Below are 26,315 nucleotides of genomic sequence, written 5' to 3'. Positions count from 1 at the left end.
AATTTAAAACCTCATTCTTTAAACTGTTAAGTTCAACTTATAAATATTTATTCTACCTCTACATCTAGCAAATTTTAATAATCAAGTTTCAGGGGGCCTTTGCAATTAACTTAAACATTTTAAACTGCACTACTCCATTTAATATAGTTGATTTTATTTTAAGTTCTTTATTTATCTGTCTAATAAATAAAAACTTTTAATATTTAAGTAATTATTGCAATATGGTAACTTTTAAGGCTTACATATTTCAAATCAGTTTACAAATTCAATAAAATCACTTCTACTTTTTAATGTAAAATCATAAATCTAAATCAATTACTCAATTACATTTTTAGCTGGAATTGTAAATTGATCTCTTTATACTCCAATATGCCAAATAACCTTAAAAATTACAAGTACTTTAAAAATACCAGATATATATAAATTATTCCTAAACCAAACACATAAAAATATTCAAATTGGAGTATGATTTACATCATTGTTTCTATTAACAGCACTAAAACTTCTTGGAGTTATAGACTCTTCCCCGCTTAAGAAACATGGCCTTCTAAGCAAGACAGATGTCTATCCCAGAGCAAAGGGTACAGGTGGACTCACAAAGTTTGGGATAGACTAAAATATGATTCAAGCCCGAGCCACTGAGGGGACATACTGAAGCATACTTAAGAGTTGCCATAATAGAGATTCCATAATTTCTACAGAGGTTGTGGCAGAGCAGTAATGATGGAAGGAGGAGGAGGAGGGCTTCAGTCATATAGGATATTTTGGACCATCGTAAGGACTTCAAGGTCTCTAAGTATTTCCCTTTAGACAATTTTGAGTAGAAAAGTGGTAGTCTCCTCATTTTAATGGTGAGTGTGAGACCCAGTTCTTGCCAATGAGTTGTGAGAGGAAGGCTGCCTGAGGGCTTCTGGAAAAGGTTTCTTTAATTTCAAAAGGAAGCATGAGAAAGAAACCCACTCCCCCTACCACACATCCCTTTTCATTTCCTTTTAGACATCGTCCCATGAAGATGTGATGTCTGGAGCCATGGCAGTCATCTTGTGATGATAAGGAAGCTACCTGAAAACAGTATGACTCTAAACATGGCAAAGATGAAATTTTTTTTAAAACAGCTTTATAGAGAGATATAATTTGCCTACTATATAATTGGCTCTTTTAAATTCAGTGGTTTTAAATATATTCACAGAGTTGTGCAACCATCCCCAAATAATTTTGGAACTTTTAAAATCATTACAAATATAAACCCTTTACCCATTAGCACTCTTTATTTCTTCGTATCACTCTTCATTTCTTCTCAACCTTTGCAACCCTAAGTAACCATTAAATTACTTTCTGTCTCTATAGATTTGCCTGTTCTGGACATTTTGTATAAATGGAATCATATAGCATGTGGTCTTTTGTGACTGGCTTCTTTTACTTAGCATGTTTTCAGTGCTCATCCATGTTGGAGCCTGCATCAATATTCCACTCCTTTTTATTGCAGCTTCAGTTCAAGGGACTTTGAGTCCAGGCTCTGGCTCCTGGCTACGACTTGTGACTTCCAAGCCACTGTTCCCCATCTGTAAAATGGGAGGATCGTTGGGATTAGATAGGACCACAGGTATTGGCCCACAGCAGGGACTAGTAAAGGTTAGTGTTCCCTTTGTCCCCTGCCCTGAAACCAAGGATGGCCTCCCTCCTCACACTCTTCCATCCCCGCCCTCCTCAGCCTCCCGCAGGCTTTGGCAGCAAAACGAACATTTTCTGTGCTGTATCAAAGACTGACATGAATCAAAGGGTCCCAAACAACTGCTTCGTTCCCAAAATTTTGCAAGAAGAAAACATCCTAAGTTCTCAGCTGCAGTCTCCCTGGCACACCCTGACTTGGTTTCCTGATGGATGAATGACAAAGCTGATTGCTACTTCACAGAAAGGGAAACAGGACAGACATTCTGCAAAGGCTTTTCACATGTCGGTGACGGAGCGTGTGGCTGCTGCAAGCTCGGGGGCCCACTGGGATTCTGCTTCCAGGACTTCTGTGCCTTCATTTTGCTCATTACATTCTACGTTTCACCCCACTTTACCTCTATTGATCCGCTTCCATCTGATTTTGCTAATCTGAGCAGCTCTAATTGGCCCAGAAGACAGCTGCAAGGTAGTCTCTCTCCAGGGGTGGTGCACTTTGGGGCATTTGACTAAAAATGGCGTGGAAAGACCACAGCTTTGGAGCCAGACAGGCATGACCTTGGACAATACTGGGCTACTCAGTTTCTGTTTCCATGCCTGTAAAATGGAGAGAATCTTTGTGACTCCCTAAGATCATTGCAGGAATAAACAAGGTCAGATGTGGTTGGCACAAGGAGGCAGAGATTTTTGACAATAAGCCACTGCATTCTTGAAAAAATTTTTTTATTACACTATAGAAAATATATGAGCATGGAAATACCAGGTAGCACCAATGGCTCCGTGAGCCACACGGCCTGGTGACATGTTGTCAGATTCCAGAGATTCACTACTTCCTCCAGGTCATTACAAAGCCAGCCTTGGTTCCTGCGGTCTGTGATCTACATTGAGAAAATAAAATATGGACACAATGTCTGGAAAATGACTTTGAATTTCAACACTTAGATTAGAAGGCAGTTTCAATTCTCTGGCTTTAAATGTTGGAGTTTCTTTCAGTTATAACAAATAAACATGCGGAGGCAAACTGATCAACCATTTCATTGCTTTTAAGAAACAGTGAGATAAACAGCTTCCCTAAGTCAGGGCGTCACTGCATTTAATTTGATGATGTTGTTTAGAAACTCTATGTACTGTTTTCCGGGCCAAAACATACCAACCATTGATGAGAGGAAAACCAAAAGCTTCCAGTAAAGAGGGAAATTATGGTGGTGGTTGATTGTAAGCACAGACTCCATCCCCAGGGGAGGGGCAGGGGTTCTTGCAAGGATTAGAAAACAGAAAGAGAAAGGCCAGTGGTGCTCGGGGGCTGAGCCTGGAGCCAGAGCCCTGGGAGTGGAGACCCGAGGACCTGTCCTGGAGCAGGTCACTCCCCTGCCTGCCACATGTCCCCGTCCTCAGATGGATGAGAGTCATTCCTCCTCCTGCTCCGAGGCGCATGAGGGTCCGCTGCGGGAGGCCGGCCAGAACGGGCACTTTATCCCGCAGATGGCATTTCATCTTCACAAAACCCAGTGAGGCTTGTGACTTGCCCAAGGTCTCAGAGCTAAGAATAGAGACCAGGATGAGAATGCTAGTCTGTTTGCTGTCACTAAACTTTAAGGAAACACAGCAAGCACTGTTATAGGTATCACAGCCATCAGAACCACTAGGAGGCTGCGGCCAATGCAGAAAAATATTCACTCATTCATTCATAAATATTTGTTGTATATAGTAGGAGTCGGGCACTGTTCTGGGCATCACGATTATGGTTGGCTTATGAGCACAGGCGGGGAGATGTACAATAAGCAAGTAAATAAAATAGTTTGGGATGGTGGTAATTGCTGGGAAGAAGTAGAAAAGGGATCGCAGCGCTGGGAGGCGAGGGGTGGCGCACTGAAGTTGAAGTTGAGGAGGACATCGCTGAGGAAGTGACTTCTAAGAAGAGACTACCAGGAGGGGGCCGTGGAGGGCCACCGGGGAGGCCCAGGTCCTGGGATCAGCGAGAGCAAAAGCCCAGGGAGGGCCAGTGCTTGGCGTGCTGAGGTTCAAGAGGAGGCAGGGTGGCGGGAACTTGGTCAGAAAGTGCTGGAAGGTGAGCGCAGATTTGGGGCAGGTCCTATTACAAGGTTTTATAGGGGAAGGGGAGGAGACTAGATTTGCTAAGCAAGAGGAGAGAATTAATTATGTACCTTATGTAAACATTTTAACCAGTTTATTGTTGAACAGGTAATAGGGTCACCTGATTCAAAATGCAGAAGATACCAAAAGATAAACTATTTTCCCTCCCTGACTCCACCCCCCACCTGCCTAGATCCTCTCCCTGAAAGCCATATAGGTGCTGGCTTCTTGTGTTTGCTTAATATCTCTGTAAGGCATCACACACATGTACAAACACACACACAGACACAGACACAGACACATCGTCCCCCACCCCTTACAAATGGTGGCTTAACATCCACACTTTGCTCTTTTCATTTTGTGACCCGAAGATAATTTGTACTGGGATGGACAGAGTTCTCATGATCGTATTTTGGGTATGTCTGCAAGTATTCCATTCTGAGGGCGGACCGGTATTTACTTAACCTGCTCCCTAGTGATAGTCATTTAGGCTACTTCACTTGAGTGCTCTAAGGGGAAGTAACATTCAGCTTTATATTTTAGACAGAACCCGGCTGCGAGGAGGATGGCTCGTGGGCGAGAGGCTGAGGAAGCTATCTGCGCAGGCAGGGAAGCTATATGTTCCAGCAAGAGAAAATAATGGTTTGGGACAGGGTGGTGGCAGTTTGTGTCTAAACAAGTGAGATGTTCTGAAAACAGAGCCAACAGCACTAGGTGATGGCTTAAAGATAAGGGGTAAACAGAATGGGATCAAGGACAACTTTTGAGCTCTAGGAATTGGGAGGCTGGTGAGACACAATTCTCTCAGCAGCATCTCATGTCTGACTTCTGCAAACGGGGCGGGTGGTAAAGGCAGGAGAACTGGCAGTAAAGGCTGGTCCTCTGCATGGCACTTAGACTTCTCTATGTGTGGCCCCCAAATGAACAACAACAAACAGCACATATTACATATGGACCACACGTAACATAACCCCTGTTTGGAACTTTGAACCTTCCATGTCTGAATAGTCGCGTTTCCTGTGATTTCGCCAGCTGTTCTTTCTCAGTCTGAGCACCAGTACTCCTCGGGGACCAGCCTGGAGCCTCTCTCTTTCCCAGCCTACATTTTCGTGGTTTCTAATGCGTCTTTCTGCTGAGTCACAGATCCCTGTCTTTGGCTCCAGCCTCTTCCCTGAGCTCTCCCTGCAGACATGGACACTCAACTGCTTACTTCACACCGTCACCTGGAGGTTTAATAGATGCCTCACACTTAACATGTTCCCTAGAGAATCCTTGACACTCTCCTCACAGCCCTGTCTTCTCAGGTCCACTGCAGATCAGTAAGTGGCCAGCCCATCCACCAGCCACTCAGATGCACAAATTTCAATCCTAGGAGTCATATCTGATTTCCCACCTTCCCTTCAGCAAACCTCATTGGTGCCAACTAGAAGCATCAACCCAAGTCTACCCATTTCTCCCCATGCCCCTCATCCCCACCTCCCACCCCCATCACCTGTCCCTGGAGACAATGCTGCCCCAGGAGCCACTTATCTTCTCCTTCTTTCTCCTTTCCCGTCTTCCTGGAACCATTCCCCACGTATCAAGTAAGTCAGCTCATGTCAGTTCCCTGTTAAAAATTTAAGTGTGTTCCCATTGCTGCTGAAATAACGTTGAAATTCTTTCCCATGGCTCCCAACCCCCAACCCCACTGACACCTCCCTCCCAGGCTCCCTGTGCTCCGGACACAGCGACCTCCCTTCTCCTTCCTGAAGTGAGAAGTGTTTGCACTCACTATCCCTCCGCCTGCAACACTCTTCTCTTGGTTCCCCTTGTGGCTGGCTTCCTCTTCACCTTCAGGTAGTCCTAGTTTGAAAGTCCTCTTCCCACTTTGATCTAAAGCCCCTCCACCCCATCCCGTGCTGCCTTACATCAGTGGGAGTGGGACCACGTAACAGCTTGCCAACTCTGAAAGGATCTTGTGTGAAATTCACAAGTAACTGACACCATGTTTCCCCTTTGTCCGCTTGATGTTTTAGTGCTGCGATGGATTAGTGCTTTGGGCAGCTGGGCAGATAAGCACCCTTTGATCTGGCTCCACCTGTCACACAGCACAATAAACGTCATGATAAAAGTCAGCTAGCACTTTTGTGCCTCTCACCCATCCTAGCTCAGAGGATTTCAATAAAGATTGCTCTATTGATTCATTAACTTTTTCTAGTTCATTGCCATTTTGATCATTTGGACACTTTTTGCTTAAAAGTTCTGTGAATTTCATTTTTTTCTATTTTTAAAAAATTGAAGTATAGTTGATTTACAATGTTGCATTAATTTCTGGTGTACAGTACAGTGATTCAGTTACACACACATATATATATTCCTTTACATATTCTATCTTACTATAGGCCATTACAAAGTTTTGAATATAGTTCCCTGTGCTATACAGTAGGACCTTGTTGTTTATCTATTTTATATACAGTAGTTAGTTATATCTACAAATCCTAAACTTCCAATTTATCCTTCCCCACCCCTTTCAACTCCCCCACCCCTGGTAACCCTAAGTTTGTTTTCTATGTCTGAGTCTGTTTCTGTTTTGTAAATAAGTACATTCGTGTCCTATTTTTTTTTTAGATTCCACTATAAATGACATCATATGGTATTTTTCTTTCTCTTTCTGGTGTGATGATCTCCAGGTCCATCTATGTTGCTGCAAATGGCATTATTTTATTCTCTTTTATGGGTGAGTAGTATGTGAATTTCATTTTGAAAAACAAAATAATTTCTAAAAAATCCACAAGATCCCTTTGGCAATGGGCAACCTTCATTTCTCAGCTTGATAACAGCGCTTAGCACTTATCTTGAGCTTCTTTCCAGAACCTCCACTGCCAGCAGAAGTAGTTAAAAGTCTGAAAAGCAATATTTTTTGATGTTATAAAAGGTTAGTTATTAAACTCAAGTTTTACAAAACAGACCATCTTCAGTGTGGAAGAACTATACAGAATCACACTAAATGACTTTATTATTTAAAAAAAAAATTTTAGGGGGAGGAGGGAATTAGTTTTATTCATTCATTCATTTATTTAAATGCTAAGCACACACTTTACCATTGAGCTATAGCCTCCCTAACAAATGACTTAATTTTTAAAAATTTATCTATTTCATTTTTAGGGTTTTTTTTTTGTGTGTGTGTTGGGAGGAGATAATTAGGTCTATTTATTTATTTTTAATTGCAGTACTGGGGATTGAACCCAGGACCTGGTGCATGCTAAGTGCACACTCTTCCACTAAGCTATGCCTTCCCCCCACACCAAATGACTTTAAATACTTTTATTCAAAGACTGCCACATATCACTCAGCTGAATGGTCACCTGGACACAATTTCCTTCAAGGAATTATACTTCCTTCCATTCCAGCCACTCCGACTGCTTCATCCATGGCTTGCAGAGGGCCAGGAGTTTCAGAAAACCACAGGAAACCCTCTGAGAGACCGCCCAAGTCCACCTTCCTCCTTTCTCAACTAAGAAAATAAATACCTGGTACTGCTGGTGCCTCCTTTCTGAGAATAGTCACGTTGTCTGCATCATACACTGTGGCTGTTTTATACACAAAACTATATTCTAATGGCATTGCTGCCCTGTCCTGCCGACTCCACTCCATTTGCAGAATGCTCTGCTGTCTAGTTAGAAAAACAACACTGGTGCTCTCTCAGCTAGGGCACCTGAGCCACCCAGGATGACCCACCAGGGTGGGAGAAGAGAATGTGAGGATTTGTATTTATGTTTATTTTAAAATGAAATGGACATTAAGCTTTCTGAGTATTTACTATACTTGGGCTTGACCCCGACGGCTGTCTTCGGTCATGTGTCAGGGACAGTAAGCATGGGAGTACCAGTGTCGGGGGGCTGTGGCTCTCCGAGTCAATTATTAGACTTCAGCATATGACCACGTCCTGCAGTTTCCCTGCTACAGCACATCACCAGCATGGTTCATTTCACAGAACTCAGATCTGTATTTATTTATTTACTTTAAAACCTAGTGTGTATTTTTAAAAAATTTTTTGGGGTGGGGAGGTAATTCGGTTTATTTATTTAAAATGGAGGTGCTGGGGATTGAGCCTAAGCAAACGCTCTATCACTGAGCTTTACGCTCCCCTCCAGAACTTCGATCTTTAAATTGTAGAATTTTATAATACTTTTAAAGTTGGCTAAATGTGCTTCCAGTTTTTTTCTAAGCATTCACTAACAAATGGTTCTATTTAAAAACAAAAATAGGTTCCTAATCTACATACATTTTCCCACATCTTTTCATGTCAGTATTTATAGCTTTACCTTGTTTTTTTCCTACCTTATTCTTTTTAATATTTGCATAGAATAAATCCTCCCTCTCATTACAAGACTAATTGTTCCTTAAAAAATTCATAGGGTGAATTTTCACGGCTGGAAAAGATAATTGCTATTTAAACCGATGGTGCACAATTACTGCAAGAGTTCATAAACAAAACATATGTTTGATTCTCAAAGTTACGAAATTAAAAAAAAAAAAAAAAAGACAAGCAAACCCAGAATAATAGGGACAAAGGAAAGCGAGGGAAACAGTGCAAGTGATGCTTGGGATTGTCACTGTTACAAAGTAGCAAACCTCCCTGCCACCTACATCAACTAGGCCACCTTGGTGCTGACAGCCTGGTGACTGTTCCTGAAGTTCCGTCTTGATCCTTGTAAATGCACTGAAATCCCCCCAAGCCAAAGAAAGAGTGGTAAATGAAGCCCCTCATAAGTCACAATCTTGACTGCACATGGGCATATCTCTGGGGAGACTCTTTCCCACAGTAAGATGCGCCATAATTGATGTCCTGGCTGTCCTATTATTTGGGTATTTGGGTTTGTATTAATTTGCTAGGGCTGCCATTAAAAAAATACCACCGACCGGGTGGCTTAGACAATAGCAATTTATTTTCTCACAACTCTAGATGGTGGAAGTCCAAGACAGGGGTGGGACATGGCCTTTCATTTACAGCCTGGTGTCCCTTCCTCTTCTTAGATGGACACTGATCAGATAGGACTTGGACCCACTCATTTAACCTTAGTTACCTCCCTGAAGCCCTAGGTCTGCATACAGGCACATTCTAAGGGACTGTGGATGAGGACTTCAACATTTAGGTCTGAGGGGGACACAACTCACTTCATAGCAGGGTTGTTTCCAAATTTTTCACTAGACATTCCCTCACCTCGCTCCTCAATCCACCCTAATCTCATTCCACCCTCAAGGCTCCACTGAACACTTCCCTCCTCTGAGTACCACCTGGTCCAATTACCTTCACTGCTGCCTTGGATACCTGCAAGTCTCCTTCTGATTGGTTTCACGGCAATCATTGCCCGCCCCCTCCAATCCCTTCTCCACACAGTCATTGTAAAACTGTATCTCTAATCTAATCGTACCACTTGGCTTGTTTCTTATTTAGGTTAAAATGCAAACTCCTTAGCCTAGTGGACAAGGCCTTGCAGGACCACACACCTGTCTATGGACTTCATCCCCTAATACCTTCCCCCAGTCCACTTTATTCCAGCTACACTGGCCTAGCTTCATGCCCTCCAAAGAGCGAAGCCTTTTTTCACTTCAGGGCATGAGTGTTTTCCTCTGCCAGGAATACCCTTCCAATCCATCTTTCACATCTCAGATGAAAAAAATCACCAACTTCAAGAAGCCTTCTCAAACCCCACTGGTCAAGATACCACTGTCCCCACCTCCCACAGAACCCTGGGCTTTCTTTGCAGCAGTCATCACACATAATAGTCATTGGTGTGAGTGCTTAAAATGAATGCATCTCTCCCACTGGACTGAGGGCTCTAGGAGGGCAGAGAGCCCCATGAAACTGTTCATCTGTACATCCCCAAAGCCAGCCCAGTTCCTAGCATAGAGTAAGCACTCGATAAATATTTACTGAATGAATAAACACCTTGTATTTGGCTGTCCCCTCTGTCTGGAAGGCCTTTTTCATTCCCATCCAACTAGCAAATTGAGGCCAGCCAGGTCCTCTATCTCTCTGATTAGACTGTGAATTCCTTCACAGGCAAGGTCTGTGTTCCCAGTGCCCAGGAAGGGCATGGTGGCACATGGTAAACCTGCCAACTGAAGCAAAACATGTTTACTTTGCTGTGTATCCGAGTCCAAAATCATTGCCTTACATCATTGTCTTACGTCTTTGTCTTGAGTCAAGAAGTAGATAAAATTATCAATCTTCTGTCCAATTCACAAAGACTCTCACTGGTAGAAACAAATAATACAAAATAAAACTGACAATGGTTAAGATGCACCTGCTGAAATTAGTATTAAAAAGAGCTCAGAAGACTCATAACCTGAGTGTAATGTTGAAAATTTCAGAAGCTGGGAAAAATTGGATCTGGCTGAAATCATCAATCAAAATAAAATAGATGGCCCATGTGAAATTTGTCCTTCATTAACTATTTATGGAGGACCGCCATTGAAAAGTTTAAGACCTGCAAAATTCTACCAAAGAAAAGTGAACTTGCTAGTGGCAATGCCCTCTTGTCAAAGACCCCCAGGAACACACCTATAGTTGACCGAGTTGGGAAAACACATGCCATGGGAAACTATGGAGTATCTCAGTGAAAGGGTTAGAAGGGAACTATTATAGGATTTGAGTGTTGGTTGGTTGATTTGGGGAGAATCTGTGAGAGCATGCTTTGCTTTAGATTGGATGCTTTAAGAAAGTAGGTGCAGTTCTATACTGGCCAGCTCAATAAATCTAATCTTTAGGGAAGGCGGACTACAAGGAGGCTGAAGTTCTAATGGTAAAGAAGAAGCAGTCACTCATCTTAGCCAGGAGAATTTGGTATTTTGCAGATGGGATAGTGACCGTGTTTTTGCTTGGGCTTAGACAAAAGTTTGTGGTAGCCTAGTTCTGTCTCATTTTATCATGCTGTCAGCGTAAGTTTGTCTGAGGTTGGTATTCTGTGATATTGTTTATGTTCAGTAGAAGAATAACATGGCCAAGCTTGTCAGGCCAGCTTCTGAATGTCAGAGGTTGGTTTTTGTTTTGTTTTTAAGTAAAATGATGTTAATATAAGATTCCTCACAATGATAGAAAGTAAAGTAAAATGATGTACAACTTATTAAATAAGTAAAATGTTTATTATGAAATCTTCATGTAAAAGAATTACTCAGAGAAGATAATTTCCAAATAGTAAAAAATGGGATTGGATACTGTTTGACTACATTATATTAAAAAAAAAAACTGATTCGAGAATTAAGATGGCTTAATGGCATCAGCTCTGGAAAAATTCTTTCACAGCAGTTTATCACTCTTGATATAATCCCAATTAAAATGACTGGATTCTAGTTTTGCTGGGGGTGTTAATTTGCTAGTGTCTTTGGAGAGCAATTTGTCCATATCCTTGAAAATTAAAATTGCATTCGGCTTTGACACAGCAATCTCACTTTTGGAAATTTATTCTACAGAGAAAACTGCACATTTACACAGAAGTATATAACAAAGATGTGACTACAGCATTGTTTATAGTAACAAAAGATTGGATAAAACGTAATGCCCTCCAGTAGGGGACTGGCTAATACTTTTATGGCACATCCATCCCACTGAAAGCTAGGCTCTAAAAGGTCAGACGGTCCTGGAGAGACAGGCATCAGCCCAGTGCAGGAAGAGAAGCCAAGAGGGTAAAGTCACAAAGGGCCCGACAAAGCGTGTCCATTGCCTGAAGGAGCTCTTCACCTCGACAGTCCTGAGAGTCTTGCTAGGGCCCTGGTGTGACTATTTCGTTGCTATCTACTGCCCACAGCAGAGGGATAGGGGGAAGCCGGGAGCAGACCTCATGTCACGCCTCCGCTGCCTGCATCACCATGGCAACCAGGGGCTACCCAGCACTGAGGGAGGGAAAACTAGGACCAGAGCTGAAAGGCTTCGCCCGACCACCACTGCAATTCGGAGAGCCAGGGAGTCTCTGGGTCCCCCAGTCCCCGCTTTTATTGCTGATCGGTGGCTGCGGCTTGGTGGCGAGAGCCACAAGAACCTCCCCATCCCCCAACTCCTAGCAGACCGAAGTGTCTCGGCCTAGGAGTAGCAAGAGCCCACTCAGCCTCCTCCCGGAGAGCCCGGGCACGCGCGTGCAGCCACCGAATCCCGCTCCTTCCAGCTCATCTCCCCGGCTCTGCATCACCATGGCAACCCCCAGGCGCGTGGCCAGCTTTCTCGTACTGGATGTGCGCCTGCGGCACCGGCGCAGGGACTCTGACCCTTCCAGCGCCTCTCCGTGGCAACCCGGGGTTGGGAGGTGTGGGCTCACTCGGGGCACAGAGGATAGAGACGCACGCACTGTGGCCCGGCGTCTCAGGGCAAGAGAAAGAGGGAGTGGCAGGCCCGAGGTATGGGAAGGGAAGTTTGGAGAGAATGCAGAAAGTGCTTCTTTTTCTCTGGTATGGGGAGCTGCCAGGGAGGTGGGTTGTGGCAGCCCGGGTGTGGTGGTCTCGGCTGAGAGAGGGGCGGGCCGGGCCGGGGGGTGGGCGTGCGCCCCCAGCTCTAGGCCCGGTTCTCCCCCGAGGGCCGAGATGGGCGGGGCCTAGGCTCCGGGTGGTGCCGGCGGCAGGGGGCAGTAGCAGTGCGGCTCCCAGTGCGCCGAGTATCCTGGCGCGGACATCTCCGGGATTTGGGGAGGCTGAGCGGTCTCCTCATACTCAGATCTGACCCCGGAGCGGCCCAGGATGAGGATTCCGCAGTGACGCCCCATGTCCTGGAGTGAGCTTGTCTCTGCCCAGCTCCAGCCCCCTCGTGTCCAGACTGCATCCGGTCTTCCTGCACGTAGCGACTTAGCTACGTGGTTAAAAGCACGTGCTCTGAACTCGGACTGCTAGGGCTAGTTACCCTCCCCAGCCCCACGGTCTTCATCTGAAAGTGGTGGTGATGAGAGTAATCATCCTGGGTTGCTTTGAGTGTTAAACAAGATAATGGGACGCGTACAGTTTCTGGACTCAGTTTCTGGCACGTGGCAAGTGCTCAATAAATGCTAGGTACTGTTCCGTGACCTCGGGCAAGTTACTTAACCTCTCTGTACTTAACCTTACCTCACTGAAAAATTGACACAGTAGTGCCCACCTGACACAGTTGTGAGGATGAGATGAGGGAATTTTTGTCAAGTCCCTAGAATAGTGCCTGGCACAGGATGAGTGCTACATAAATACTTCTGATTGTTACCATGATTATAGGATTTTTAAAAAATCACTATTAGTATCTGTTCGCTCATGGTTGCTTATGACGGAAAGGATTGCTTTGTCCCATTACCACAAGGACTTTTAACTCCTGGCTAGATTACAGGTCTGTTTGCCCACATTTCTCCTTTTTTCCCCCTCAGAGATTTTCAGCCTTTCACATGCCTAGAAGAGGATTTATGGTGTATTTAAAAGATTATAGGACTGTGAGTCAGTTGGATTTCCGTGTTTGTTCTGCTACTGGTTCTTTGTGTGACCTTGGGCAGACCATTGACAGTTTCCTTATTGATCTTTAGGGCTCACTTAGCAAGGGTGGTGCCTGGTGTTATTTACACACGCTTAGCCTTTAATAGGAATATATTCAGCAAAAGTTAATTAGCACCTTCTGTGTCACTGAGTCTCTAGAATAGTAAAACAGAAAGTGGCAAGAGCTGTGAGGAAGTCACAAATGAGATATTGTGGGCATTTTGAGAAAGGGGAGTAAATTTCTCAATTTATACTTCGTATTTCTAATAGGTAGAAATGCCAAGAAGTTTGGGAGTAAAATGAAGATAGAGTTATCCCTCCACCCAATAAAAACTGGGATGATGGGGGACACCCCCCCCCCACCTTCCCCCATTTCTCCATTTGCAGCTAAATGCATTCCTGCCCGCGGGTCTAATCTGGCTACGGATTCTCAGACTTGGACTCCTGGGCTGACCTCTTCCACCAGCTGGAGAAGGAGCATCTGGAAATAGTAGTTTTATTCTTTTGTTTTCAGAAACCCTCCTTTAACTCACCAGAAGGTGAGATCTCTGTCCTCCTTAAATGTTAATCCACTAGGTGAAATGGTAAGGCCATGTTTCATGGAAGTCACGGGGAATTGGCTTGGAAAGGCAGAGGGGATCTGAGGCCCTGTATGACCTTGGATAAGTCTGTGAGCCTCAATTTCTTCATCTTTGAAACAAGGGCAGTGACACCCAGGGCTATTGTGATGGTTATATGAGGTGTCACACTGAAAGTGTCCAGCAAGAGCAAGTGCTCAAAAAAAGGTTAGCTGCTGTTTTTACCATCGTTATTATACTGTTAGCTTACAAAAGGCAGGGTAATCTTTTGTAACCTTTTTCCTCTCTTTATTGCCTAGCACATACTAGGCGCCCAGCAAATGTTGGTTGAGTGAATGCGCAAATCCACACAGGAAGCTCTAGTGACAGTCAATTTCACACTGCCCTGACTACTAGTAATTAACATTTATTGAACACTTGTTCCAGAAACTGTATTATGTTCCGTCACCTCGTTTAACATGCAAGCGCGATGACCTTGTCTAGCCTTCTGATTTGACTCCTGAAGTGTTGGTGTCATTGATTCACAGTCCAAAAGCTGACAGTGACATCTGCTGCAGATTTCTGTATTATTTTCACAATGGTTCCCAACAGCAATGTCATTTCTGTGACGTAGGCTGCAGTAAGATAAGAGTCTAGTGGCATACTGACGTCAGGCCCCGTGTTCTCATCTCCCCGAGGATGAGCTGGCTTCCTTAATGCAATTTCCTCATCTCTGATTAGTGAATTGCTTGACATTACACTCCTGAGACAGCGGGGCTCAGTGAGAGTTTATCACTGCCACCCCGAAGCTTGAAAGGGCCCTGTTTACCAGGAAAACATCACAGGGCATCCGGTTCCTCCTTCTACTTCTGTGGCCACTTTCAGAGTCCTGCAGCAGCCCCAGGGGAAGGGAGGACCAGGCAATATCTTTATGTTTCCGATCCCTCACTGTATTTGATTTTAGGGTTAGAGAATGCTTTAGGAATCATCTAATCCAGTGCTTTTAATACTGTTCTCTGGGGTTTTTAGATTTCAAAGGACTTCTTCCTCCCAGTAGGAGCTGCTTTTTGAGGAGAACTACCTATACAGGCAGGGTCTGGGGCATCCTCCTCTGGTTCAACCAGAGTGAGCTCTGTGACATTGTTGAAGCATCAAGGAACAAGTTTCTTTTCATTGTTCGATAGAAACTTTGATAGCAAGTCAGCATAGTCATCAGAGGCATTGAGCAGGATATTTATGCATTTAGTTGCTCATTCAGCTCATTCCCAGACTCGACGAGCGTGCTGGGGACACTGCAGTGAGCAAAAGGAAGCTTCTGCCATCAAGTGGCTTGTATTCTAGTAGGAGGAGTCAGACAATAACCTGTGTGCCCTGCAGAGCTTGGGGGCAGGGAACAGGACACATGCACAGAGACTCGAAGGTAGTGGAGCTTGATGAAAAGTGGAAGAGCATTCCAAGCAGAGGGAGTAACTGTGCAAAGTCACTGAGGTGGGAGGCCAGAGTGGCTGGCGGGGGGGTGGGGGGATTGATGGAGGCCGCGGAAGGAGAAGGGAGGGGCGGGGTCTGGACTAGGACCCTGATAGCTGTGGAAAGGACTTGAGATTTTCATTCTGAGGGAGACGGGAAGACATTGGAGGAGTGAGAGCTGTAGCGTGACATCACCTGACTGATAAGACCATTTTGGCGACTGGGTAGCAAATAGATTTTCAGGAGGAAGAGATCAATTAGGAGGCTTTTCAAAGAGTCCAGGTGTGAGGCGATGACACCTTGGACTGGGACGGTTGAGCATGAAAAGGGTGAGAGACTTTGGATTTGGGGTGCATTTGGGAAGATAGAGCTGAAAAATTCTGCTAAGAGTTCCCTGTCCGGTGGGAGAGAAAGAGGAACCAAGAATGACTCCAAGGCTTGGGGCCTGGGCACCTGGATGAAAGGTGCCATTTACTGAGGGAGTGAAGAGGGAGGGGCAACAGTGGACACCGGTCACAGTGCGCCAATTCAGCTGCTCTCACGATGGAGGGGGCTGCTGTGCGGTCACGTTGGAAGGTCTGAGACCTGAAGGACGTGTTCACTGAGGTTTCCTGTAATAGTGATTTTCCCAAGGTTGTACCAGCTGGTCTGGAAGCTGGACCAAGTGACCTCCAGTGCCAAGGCCTCCAAGTGCCTGTTAATGTCGACACACTCACTTCTGTTGGCTCCGCGTCAGGTCCCACGGCTGTGACCGCAGACAGCAGGCTGCCCGCGGTGTGTTCGGATGCCTGGATGGCTCAGTGCCGAGAAGAGCCCGTGTGCGCAGATTAGCAAGTGGCTTCTTGTCTCCTGGTAGCCCTTGAAGGAGACTCAGACAAACCGGAGAGTATTCAGAGAGGATGTTCAGAATGGCTGGGGCACCGAATGCCACTCCCTGACCAGGGACAGCCCGTGGAACCAGGATGTTTGCCTGGAGAAGAGTCAGTGGCACTTGAGCATCTTCCTCTGATGACTGAGGCCCCTGAGAGTGTGCTTCCTGCTACGGGGCGTGTGCTGGTCCTGATTATATGTAATTTGTGGTTTTTGTATAATTAAAGTATTACCTTCAGCTCTTGTTGGGTTGCACTGCTTCCCTTTGGATGGAAGGCGTGTGGCCTGGAGGTGAGCTGGACACTCCTGTCACGACGGTTGTGCCTGTGTCTAAGGTGTGTGTTCCCAGACCGAGGGTTGGAACAGCCTCTAAAGTTTTAAACCGGGTCTTTGGGGTCTTGACCTACAAGGAGATGAGACTGTTCCCAAACAGGCCTGAAATAAGGTGGGGGCCTCGCAGGAGCTGGAGGGGAGTCAAGGCAGAAGAGTGGGGGTGCAGCCCAGAAGGCTGGTGCCGCCTGTGCGGGCCGTGTGCGTGCGGGCCGTGTGTGTGCGGACCGAGGGCCAGAGGGCCGGCCTTTGGAAGCTTCACTATCAGACCCCCTCAGGTGTCTTTAAAGCTAAAAAGCAGGGGTCTTTGGAAAAGAGACTTGAGTCGGGTGGTTGCTGGCCCTGGCTGGCTCTGCTGCTGCGTGCTGCTCTCAGGACTCAGGCCTGCGTGGCCTCGGCCACATGTTCTCACGGCCATGAATCTGCCCTCGTTCCGGGCCTTAAACCTTCATTCAAGGCAGCAAGAAATGGGAAAGGAGGACAAAGGGCAGAGCCTGCTGGGTCTGTCTCTTTTGATCAGGAAAGCAAAAGCTTTCTCAGAACCGCACCCTCATCTGACCCCAGCTGTCCTCCTCGGCCAAAACCCTGTCCCACGTCTCCCCTTACACGGAAGGGAGGCTGGAAAATGAGTCATAAGTTTTGCAACCTTCCTTGTAGAGGCAGACGAGAGAGAAAGGGTAGGGCAGCACTGCCCAACGGAACCATAACTCAAGCTATGTATGTAATTTTAAATGATCTAGTAGCGCATTTTTTAAAAGATGTGAAAAAAAAACCCAGCAGAAATAAATGTTTAATATATGTTTTCTTTGCCGCAGTATATCCCCAAATCATCTTAGCATATAATCAATATAAAAAATTATTAATGAGATACTTTGGACTTTGTTTTTTGGAAGGAAGCCTTCAAAACCTGGTGTATATTAGACATGTTAAGCACAATTTGGACCAGCCACACCGCAGGTCACAGGTGTAGACAGCATGCTAAATGAGAATGTCTTGCCATAACTATTTTATTCCTATTAGTATTTTCTGTAATTGTTTTCCTTTTTATTCTCCCAATTAAATTTGGACAATGCGACCTTGTCTCAGCCGTTTGAAGAGAAAGGAGGAAAGGGGATTGGGGTTTCTGTCAGGACTAAAGTAATACAAGGCTATGGAGGAGGATTCAGACTTTGAGAACCGCAGGGAGTGGAGTCATTGATGGATGGGAGGAAGGGGCGTGCAAGAGGTGGGCTGATCGCTCTAGTGATAAAGGTAAAAGGCTTATCAAAATCAAAATTTAACCTGAATGTTTTCAGATGACAGAAGTAAAAGTTTTGTAAACTGTAAAAGAATTTCAATCTAAAATGGAATCTGAGGATATAAAATGGAAAATCTCATGTAGGCAGCCTTAGGAAAGTAAAACTTAAAGACTGAGGGACTGATTTCCTGTAAATGCTTGATTTCCAGAAAACTGAGAATATTGGCATTTTTTAAGTGATAGGGAGTTGGCCAGGGATTGTCTCATGTCAACCTTGGGAAGTTTTGCTTATTGTTTCCAGACGCATGAACAAGAAATAACCCAGGTCCAGCTGGTCTCGAAAAACAAGCTGAGCTGAGCTTCCTATGGCTGGACTGGTTTTTGTCTACTCGGAGAATTTTCAAGCTGGTCTCTGTTTTTTATTTTAGCTGACTCTAACTGACCTCTCCCTTCTTTGCTTTTCTGCCCATAAATATCACCAGCCCCAACTTTCGACACCTGTACCTTGCTACCGTCTGTGTCCTGAATTGCAATTCCTCTGCTATTCCTGCGTGAGTTCATCTTTTTGGCAATTTTGAGCTTCCCTTAGTTTGCTTCTTTATTTAGGGCGACAAGACTATGAAGAAAGCAAAAGTGCCAAAAATAAAAAGTTCGATAAGCTAGAGATAGTCCCTGTGAACGGTATTTTTTATTTTATTAATTTTTAATATTTATATATATATTTACTTATATTTATGTATTTTGAAACAAGGTGAAATAAAGATTTATGTAACATTTTATGACCTGTTTTTTTCACTTTATTATATATTATGAACCTTTTTCCAGGTCATTAAATATTCTTTATAAAATAAGATTTTAATAATTGTGATTACATAGTATTCCTTCATATGGGTGAACTATAATTTAACCAGTGCTTCTTGGACATTTAGGTTTGCCTGTTGTACACAGTGTTACTGCTATAAACATCTATACGTAAATCTTAGGGCACACATCTCATTTGCGGGCCAAGGAGTTATGAATATTTTAAGGCAATTCGTGCATCTTATCAAGACTTTATACTATTTGGGTCTACTAATGACACCGAAGGAGAGTGCTCATTTTATGAGGAAGAACTTTCTAACAGAGTTGCCAAAGAAAATTTGGGATGCAGTGAGCTCTCTGGCATGAGGACTCCTGGAACTAGGCTAAAGCTGTGGTCTCAACTCTATTTTCCTAAAACTGAGCATCAGTGATAACAGCTTCTAGAAAGAGTGAGTCCTTTTCTCTTGCCCCTTGGTTGGACATCACTGGGCTAGATTATTTGGTGACGGAAATACTGTAGAAGGAAATACTGCATGGAGCCAAAGCTGGGATAAATGACCTTTAAGATTTCTTCCAAATTCCCTGTAAGGGTAAGCTTTTGGTTTTGATTTTGTTAAAGAAAGGGCTGTGACAAAAAAGGTGTCCTTTACACAGGGCAGTGTCCTCTACCCAGTGTCTTTCTTACCTGTCGGTGTGAATCCCACCTTCCTTCAAGTCCAGCTCGCCGTTAACTGCTCCTGCCCAGTGTCCTTGTCCTCCTCACTGCAATATCTGAACCGTGCAGTTATGTGCTGTCTTATACTCTCCCTGCAAGAGCATTTAACTCTCGCTTACTGTTTGATTTAAACCCATTTAGAATAAAGTCCAAAGTCTTTTCATGTTTTAAGGATGCTGCTACCCTGCCATCTTCTCCCCTTCCCCATCCTCCCTTCTTCCCTTGGCCGCAGCCACACCATCCTTCCATCCTTCCTGATCCTTGCGATGAGAAACACACACACTGTTGAGTCCCAGTGCCTAGAACCGTGCCTGGTGCCAGAGGCACTCAAGGAGTATCTATCAAATGAATTAATTACTGGATTTAAATAAAGCTTACTATCTTGCCATCAACAATGTAGTCTGTCTTTATTCTAAAACTTTAGGAAATATTAAAAAGTAGGAAAACCCTTACATAATTCCACATTGGAGAAGCAAAACATAATTTATAGTCTTTCTTTAAAAAATATTTCTTCCCAATCCTTTTACTATTCATAGCATTTTAGCTGTTTTATGTGGTTGTATTCATAATATATTTTGTGAAGAATTTGATCTTTTTATGTGTTTTTGCCTTGCCTTTTCTGATTGTTATGTTTATTTATACCGCTGCTTATTCCGTAAAGGATTTGAAGCCCTGTGAGATATGGAAGCACAGTATTTCTTTCTGCTGCCCGCAGCATGCGATCCCTGCTAAGTGCTTGTGGAGTGAATGAGCTGGTCTGGGGAAGCTTGCTTTCCAGTGGAGAGCAGATACACGATTGCATTTGACTCCAGGAAGCAGCCAGGACCTCCCAGCTGTGCCCGTGGCATACTGGACCTGAAACTGAGTTTGTCTCTGATCGCTTGCACCTGTCTGAATCTGTCTCTCCTTTCTGAAGAAGGAGTGGCCTCCCTCTAGACCAGATTAGACTCATTCCATCCTGAAGATGTGTATTACCAAAGGTGCTGTTTGCCCACGAAGAATGCCAAGCCCCAGCCCAGCAACTGGAATTATCTGCACCTCCCTCCCTCCCAAGCCCTAGAGGCATATATTTGCAATGTGGCCAAAACTGCCATCACCCTCCACCCTGCCAATCAGCAGCGTTCTCTGGCTCGGAGGTTGCAAAAAAGATGACATGCATAGGTTTCCCAGAAGCCAGGGCCCTAAAATAGCACTTATAGTTACTGGCATAAGTGTTTACTCCACCCTCCCTCCTGCCACAGGACCATTGCACGGGTCGTTCACTACACAAACACACACACACACACACACCCCTACCTGCCCTAACCTACGCACCGTCAGATCTCAGTTCTCATGTTACTTCCTCAGAGAAGGCTTCCCCTCACCCTGGGTTCATCATGTGACCTGTTAAAAGGCCTCATAGCAAAGCACTATTGATCCGTCCTTTCTTGCACTCATGATAGCGGATAGTTACGCATGTTTTTGTGTGTCTTTGTCCCCCTATTAGACTGTAAGCTCACTGGGGGTAGGGACCTTGTTTACTTTTGTTCCCTGTGTCTCCAGTGCTCAGCACAGTGCCTAGCACATGATAGTGCTCAGTAAAGATTTTGAACGAACAAATGAGTGAATGAATCACGGACAGTCGGGTGGAGGCAGGGAAGAGTACTGGGTAAGAGAGTGAGCTTTGGAGCCAGACATCTAAAGTCAAACCAGCTATGTGACCGTGGATAGTAACGGAACCTTTCTGTGCCACCATTTCCTGTCTGTAAAATGGACCTGAAAATGAGGCAGGAAGCCCCATAAAAAGACTGGCAGGACCCCCAGGCAAGGCCACTACTCTCCTGCCAGCACCGCCGGGTTCCCTGGCCGGGAAGCTCTATCTCACTTTCTGCCTCTAAAGCGGCTAACTTACACCTAAAATTCTATTGGTTCCCTGAGCTCATTTCTGATTGGTTATTTCCTTCACTCCTGATTGGGTATTACTCTCACTTCTGATTGGTCCACTTCCCTAATTTCTGATAGGTCCATTTGTAGTACTTCATTTGCATGGAGCTCACTCCTGATTGGTTATTTCTCTCACTCCTGATTGGTCTATTTCTACAAAGCTTGTTCCTGGTTGGTCAATTTCTGTTATACTTTATTTGCATATGATGTTGCAAAGTGTAAAACTGGCAGCCTATAAAAGGCCTATGTAAACCTACAGACGGGATCCAGAGCTTGAAGTGTTAACTTCTTTGGGCACGCTGGTTTAGTGAACCTGAGTTCTTCAACTCTCGGAGTGTTGCTTGGTTTCTCACCCGTTTCTAGGTTGCTGTCACAACTGAGTTGTAACACCGAGCTGCAACACATTTTTCCGCAGCAATAATACCACTTTCCTCATGGGGGTGTGGTGAAATCAATAAGTCCTCAACATTTACTTGCTTTTATCGTGACCACTACTTTTTACTCTTTTGGCTGGTACAAGCATTACTGTAATGACTAGTCTTTTACATGTATCCTGGTAGGCTTCTTATGAGTTTTGCGATAGGTGAGATTCCTAGAAGTTGAATTGTTGCATCTGAAGTTTCATTTATTTGGAATCAATTTTTGTGAATAGATGAAGAGAGGATCCCATTTTTCACTTTTCCAAATGGAGAGCTGTGAGAGGCATCTGTTAGTTTCTGGATCAGCAGAAGTTAGACATGCAGTGAGGGCAAGTGTTTCCTGAACTCGGATACAGGGTACCTTGATGGAACGTTTCCCCAGTTCCATATGACCCACCTTATCTCTCTGAGGCTCACCTAGGAGGGCAGAGATTAAGATTAGGAGAACCTTATCTCTTCTGTTTGAATTTTTGTTCCCAATACTGTGAGAAGTCGTTAATAAATAGCTCCTCACCCTGCCCTACACAACAAGGTAACTACTCTGTAACTGCCAATCTAGACTTGATGTTTAGCGGTCCTGATGCTTGGGTTCTTGTTCTCAGATCAGCTGTGTCGTAGACCTAGGACTTTTCAATTTGGCATCTGGGCTTTTCCTGCAGTAGAGATTTCCAGCCTAGCACCTCCCCAGCAGCAGGCTAGGCAATGGCCTCTCACACTAGCCAGTTGTCCCAACACCATTTACAAATTTCATATGAATAGGAGGGTCTATTTATGGACTCACCTCTGTTCCTCTAATTCTGTAGATGTTCCTTTATTCCATCCTCATGGTTCTTACTTTTTAAACATTCCTGGCTATAGTCTCAGCCAAGAAAACTTAAGAATCAAATTGCCCAAATTGTGCCCCTAATCCCTGCAAAAGTACTTGTCTACATGCACGTAACACCGGCCCACTAATGCACACACATATATATTTTTGTACACACTTGCACATTCTCATACATCCACTAAAAATGTCACCCAAATTTTACTGACCCTATGGAATAATTTGGAAGGAATTGATTTCTTTTCAATACCGAGGCTTCCTATCCTGGTACATGGAATATTGCTTTTTTTATTCACGTCTTTTTGGCTCTTCAGTAAAGTTTTACAGTTCTGTTACTGAATCCAAGCTTGTATTGCTTGCCACATGACAGGCCAATAAATCAAGAGATGAAGTGTTGGGGCAACGAATAGCAACTTTATTTGGAAAGCCAGAAAACCAAGATGGTGGACTGGTGTTCCAAAGAACCGTCTTCCCTGAGTTAGAATTCAGGCTTCTTTTGTACTAACAGGGGAGGGGATGAGGTTGGTGGTTGCAAATTTCTAGCTGTCAGAATCCTTTGTTCTCACAGCTGTGTAGGTAGGTCAGGTCACAATGTAAACCTCCAACAAGAGAAATGCTAGTCTCTGTCCTGCAACTTTTTATCTCTATATGAATGGAAAAGTATTATACCTTTAAGGGTCAGAGCCTTGAGAATGGGCTATCCTGTGTATTTCAGGCTTTAGGCAACGTTCTTTTTTTTTCCTTCCTTTAATTTTTTTAATTTTTGGGAGGTCCTGGGGGTGAACCCAGGACCTCGTGCATGCTAAGCACTTGCTCTTCCACTGGCAATGTTCTTAACTTACAACAAAAGCAGTAGAATACAAAGGCTAAAGTGAAAGAAATGGATCTAATATGGAGCCAGATTGGTTCTTCCCTCTCACGATTCCCCTTGTAGGTCGCACACATTTTGTATTCCTTGTTGTCATTGTCAATAAGGCTTTATTGATCATATTTATATTATATTACAAATAAATATATTTTATAGTTTACATAATTATATAATGACATTTGTGGTTATTACTGGATAAAGGAACAACATCTTTTACTTTGGTACCCTTGGTAGAAGGTGACCTGAGCCTCTGAGGCAGATGGCTAAGCTGATTTGGTTGCCATGCAACAGGCAGAGTGCTAAATCAGACGCTGCAGACAATTCCCAGGCAGGACTTAGAGTAACCTCGGAGTTGTTCACAGGGGGTAGAGTACACAATGACCAATGACATCTGAACTTGGTTTGGTTGCCACGTAGCACTGAATACAGATTTAGTTTTTTACCTCTTAATTCCTATTCTTGAGCAATCTGGATTGGTTTACAGAATAATTCAAAGTAGTCCAGGGAAGGTGACATCAAAATATCTTTTTAGATAATCCACTTTTATCTGTTTTTGAAGGTTTGGTTTTTTGTAGAGTGCCTTCCTCACAGTATATATTGCCAGCTTTGTACTGATGGTAAGGTTCACCTAGGGGTTTATAGTTACTCTAATTGTCTTTCGACCTTCAGTCTTTAGTCTTTATTATCAAGATAAGATCTTGTACTGCTTATCTATTTATCTATTTATATTATTTTATTGAGATTTAATTGGCATACCACACAATTTACCTAAAGTGTACAGTTTAATATTTTTTTAGTATTTCACAAGAGTTGAGCAACCATCACAACAATCAATTTTAGAACATTTTCATCATTCTGTAAAGAAATCTGGTACCTATTAGCAGTCACTCCCATTTCCCTCCAAACCTCCTCAGCCCTAGGTAACCACTAACTTACTTTCTGTATCTATAGATTTGCCTATTCTGAACACTTCAGATAAAAGGAATCATACAATATGCAGTATTTTGTGACTGACTTCTTTCATTTAGCATGTTTTCAAGGTTCATCCATGTTGTAGCACAGATCAGTATTTCATTCCTTTTTATAGACAAATAACATTTCTAGCCAAATAATAATGGACATACCATATTTTATTTATCCATTCATGAGTTCATGGACATCTTAGTTATTTCTGTTTTTTGGCTAATATGAATAATGCTGCTATGAATATTCATGTGCAATTTTGGTGCGGGCGTATCTTTTCACTTCTCTTGGGTATTTACCTAGGAGTGGACTTGCTGACTCATACATACGATAAATCTATATTGAACATTTTAAGGAACTGCTAAACTGTGTCCGAAAGCAACTGCACCATTTTACATTCTCACCAGTGTTGCATCAGGGTTCCAGTTTCTCCACCCTTGTCAGCACTTGTTATTATCTGTTTTTCGGATTATAGCCATCCTACAGCGGTAGGTGCGAAGTGGTACCTCATTATGGTTTTGATTTGCATTTAGCTGATGTCCAAACCTATACTGTGTCTTGAATCTGATATTTAAACACCCCCTTTTGCCTCCCCTTGGAGCTACTCTGGCTGGATTTTGTGATGGGGCTTCATACATGCATTGCCCCTGCAGATCCCAGAAACACACATGGGCTCAACAATGTGCTGCATGGCTGTTGTTATTCTGGCAGAAAGGGTGGGACTTGAACCTCAGGAGGAAAGAAGCATCTAAAAAAAAGAAAAGTGGTTGTTTAGATATCTCAGTCAGTCACCCATGTATCTGTGTTACGGGTATTACAAAACTCCAAACTAGATCAGGAAACATAGATTTTTGTCTAGAAACCCTTATTAATGATACAGTCACAGGGTCTCAACTGGAGAAACATTTAATGTGTCCTATCTGACACAGAAAGCTGCCTGCAGTCTGGAAAGTTCTCTAGAGACATCTGCTAACTGACTAAAAGGAAAATGTTGAGAATAGTGAGGAGGAGGTGGACTTAAGACAAAGAATGGTGTGTAGACCTGGGGTAGCAGGGCCCTCAGGACTCAGAGGTCTTAGAGAACAATCCATCAGAGAAAAGAAAAGTGATAACAAATAGTGAGTTAATAAAATATGAACGAGAAATTGGGAGGGGGGAGTCAGTACTTTTGTCTGCATGGGGATCTCTAAAACTTGAGTTTAAGGAGAATTGAAGGAGGTCTTTGCTGTGGCAAGTAACAGAACAACAGCTACTTTTATTCCCTGCCTGCTCTGTGAAGGGCACAAGGCGAACCATGTCACATGGATTATTACGTTCACTCCTATTTTACAGGTGAGGGAAACGAGGCCCAGAGAGGTCCCGGAACCTGTCCAAAGGTGGCCTTTGAAACCAAGTCCTCCTGGATCTTCGCACAGAACTCTGCTTGCTTCTGCAAGGTAATGGATTTCAGAGGGAATATTCTAGAAATAGAATTGGGGTGGAGAAGAAAATAGAGGCTTCTTTGTAAACTGCCAAGAGAAAAACCCAGGTTAGGCAAGGCTAGCCTCAGATGACTACATCAAAGAATTAAGACTAAGGAGTCTCAACAAAACAAAACAAAACAAAACACTACATCTTACAAAGACTTAGGTGGTCTTTATAATTGTGAAGGGAGATCAGCTACCTCCTCCCACAGGCAGGTGTGAGACTGTGTAAGCAGCACCCTGACTGTGTCCTTTGTAACCCGATGGGCTCTTCCATCTGTAGTTGGACAGACCTGTTCCTTTCAAGATTGGTGATGTTATGTTTTCCTGGGAGGAGGGAGGAATGTTTCTGGAAAGAATTAGAAGACTATGTTTCCAATGTTAAAGCTCTAGAAAGAAAGTCAGTCCCTTTGGTGATGGGGCCATGCCTCATTTTTTAACCCCTGCTCACATTATCTTAGAAGGTGCAGCGACGACAAAAAACCCTACCGTGTAGCACAAAAGGCCACCAACCCCTCCCACCCGGCCCCAGCTCCCCACCCCCATTTATCTGAAACGTGTGGGTTCTTGGGGGCCTTGGCAGGTAGCAGAGCAGAGCCAGTGCGAGGAACTATTGTTCCTCCCTGGGACACACCTTTATGACTGAGACCCCTTGAGC

General features: G+C 44.0%; 1 protein-coding gene across 4 annotated transcripts in view; it reads left to right on the top strand.

The window, feature by feature from the left end:
• STK35 (serine/threonine kinase 35) overlaps positions 1 to 26,315 on the top strand; it is a 101,454-nt gene that overhangs the window by 64,561 nt on the left and 10,578 nt on the right. For all 4 annotated transcript variants that reach the window (XR_012500568.1, XR_012500567.1, XR_012500569.1 and 1 more), the window contains exon 4: positions 25,527 to 25,630. The gene's annotated coding sequence lies outside the window, so the exon portion shown is untranslated. The remainder of the gene's footprint in view (positions 1 to 25,526; positions 25,631 to 26,315) is intronic.

Source organism: Camelus bactrianus, chromosome 19 (assembly GCF_048773025.1).
Source record: "Camelus bactrianus isolate YW-2024 breed Bactrian camel chromosome 19, ASM4877302v1, whole genome shotgun sequence".
Lineage (NCBI taxonomy): Eukaryota > Metazoa > Chordata > Mammalia > Artiodactyla > Camelidae > Camelus > Camelus bactrianus.
This window is presented reverse-complemented; position numbering and strand designations above follow the sequence as displayed.